The 2,369-nt window shown below is 45.1% G+C and overlaps 1 non-coding gene across 1 annotated transcript; it reads left to right on the top strand.

Annotated features, from left to right (window-relative positions):
- Positions 1-1,242: 1,242 nt before the first annotated feature.
- On the top strand, positions 1,243-1,314 carry TRNAC-GCA. The gene has a single exon. It is a non-coding gene; the product is annotated as a tRNA-Cys (tRNA).
- The last annotated feature ends 1,055 nt before the right edge of the window (positions 1,315-2,369 follow it).

Here is a 2,369-nt window from a genome sequence, read left to right as displayed (position 1 = left end):
ACTTTCGCTTTTGCTTTAGCTTTAGAAGAAGATGGCTTGACACCATCACCTATAGCTCACACCTGGTTGATTAATAACCAGGATTCAAGATGAACAGGTTGAGCATGCACCCAGGCTCTTGGCATTAGTTATCTCCTCCATTTCTCACGACACCTTTACAAAACACTATCAGTATCTCCATTTTACAAGAGGAGCCTGATACCTGGAGATGCTCAGGAATTGGCTCAAGGTCAAAGGCTGCAAAGGTCAGGTTTAGGATTTGAACGCTTACTGTCTCCGTGATGTCATTCTCGCACTCAGCGTTGTGACAAAATTCCAATAGCCATGCTTACAAGGTGCTGCGGCCATCTGAGTTTTAAAACCTTTTAGCTACAAGGCCAACCCGGCAGCTTAGTGACTGTGCCCACACTTGACAAGGCTCTTGGGAAAGCCAGGGAACAGGGTCTTTATTCACAGAACATCACTTGGCATTAACTTCAGGACGGGCCTGAAGCTTAGTGATCAGCTCTCCTTCCCTGCTTTCAAATTAGAGGATGTTCCATTTCCATTACCTTTCTGCTCCCAATTCATGTAGCTGAGCACCCCTGTATTGGGTATCTTCCTTCCAGCCCCAGGCTGAGGTCAGAGGTGAGTGGGGTGTGGAGAGGATGGGTTCTTCTGAGCTAGCCTGGCTGGGTTGCGGGGATGGGGTGTGTTTACCAAGTCTGGTGTTGCCCCAGACAGCCTCTCACCAGCGTCAGAGGTGTTCAAAGGTGAATTTTGGACTCTGGGATGGCCAGTTTTTAAAACTCTAAAATGGGGTGATTCATCCTAGAAGAGGTCCCCCCTGAATATCTAATGATACTATGTACAATAAACAGTACAGGCACATACCTGCATATCATCCAGAGTTGTTTACAAGCCTTTGAGTCCAATTGTAGAAACCCAATTAAGATCTGCTAGTACTTAGCATGTCTTACACTTATTGGTGGTCCATAATACGTAAAACATTCATAGATGTGTCCAGCGTTTTATGGGCAAGTGGTGGTATATTTTAAAAGTAGAGAATTAGACTGAGAATACAGCACTGAATTTCTAGGTGTGGGGGAGAGAATGAGAAGACAGCCCTGGGAAGAGCCAGAGGTGGTGCGGCTGAAAGGGAAATGGGGCTAAGCCTAACTCTAGCGCAGCCATAAGAGTTTATGAAATGTGACTTACTCATAAAAGTAGAATAAGCATTTATAGGAGGCACATTGTTGTGACGGGGGCATAGCTCAGTGGTAGAGCATTTGACTGCAGATCAAGAGGTCCCTGGTTCAAATCCAGGTGCTCCCTTCCTGATCTTTTGCTTCTCTAGACATTTCATTAAATAACTGGGCTCAGGGTATGGCACAGGCAAGATGTCTAAGGGCTCAGAATGTGAGGAGATCGTACATTGGGGTCCATGCCAGCTTGATGGCTCATTCATTCCCTCACAGTAGAGCTATGTGCTCACACAACTCACCCCCCCTCCCCCACCCCCCACAAGTCCAGTCACACACCCACACACCTCTACCACATTCACACCTCCCCACACCTACAAATACTCACGTGCTTTCTCACAGGTACCTTTTACTCTCCTTTGCCATATTCAATTTTACTAACCTTTCTGTCTTCCTTTCTTCCAACTTTGTTGTTGTTTTCAGCTAGAGCCCTTTCTACTTCTTTTGTTCAGGCTAAGTTGGAAATGCCAGAGAGTGAATGGCCCCTGAGGCAACGTTATAACAATGAGTGACAGAGTTGATGTTTACCCAGATTCCTTGCCTTTCGGTGGATGAGAAGCCACAGCGCAGCCTACCTGGGCTCCAGAGTTCCCCACCAACTGTGGTTGCCCAGCAGCGGGCATTTGCATAAGAAGGCAGCATTTCTGGGCGCTTTCCCTCTGTTGTCTCCCTTCACCTCTAGGTGACCTGGACTCATCTCCCTAGTGAGCTACTGGAACTGAATTCTTGACTCAGTTTGCTTCTGTGGAAACCCAAACCAAGGCTTTGTCAAATGTCTGAGTTCATTTTAAAGATCTAATTGACTTTATTAAATGATTTCTGAATCAGGCAGCTCTGATCTAGCAAGTAAGTAAACAGGGGCTCCTTAAAGCTGTCCAAGATAAAAGGTTTTATATGCAAAAGAGGGCAAGAGAAGGGAAGAGGAAATTGTTTTAGCCTCAGGTAGCCTAGTTAAGGGAAGTGGAAAAAGGATTTGTGACTGATTGGCTCATTTTCTTTTGAGGCGGGTGGACAAGATTATCTCTTTGGTACTGATCAGAAATCTCCACTCTGGGGTTAGTGACTTACTTTTTTTTTTTTTTCCTTTTATAACAGTTTATTTTTTCTTCATTTTGTACATTTTTTTTT

The sequence above is a fragment of the Condylura cristata genome, unplaced genomic scaffold (assembly GCF_000260355.1).
Source record: "Condylura cristata isolate star-nosed mole 26May11 unplaced genomic scaffold, ConCri1.0 scaffold00033, whole genome shotgun sequence".
Lineage (NCBI taxonomy): Eukaryota > Metazoa > Chordata > Mammalia > Eulipotyphla > Talpidae > Condylura > Condylura cristata.
The sequence above is the reverse complement of the archived record's forward strand: the minus strand, read 5'-3'. Positions and strand labels throughout refer to the sequence as shown.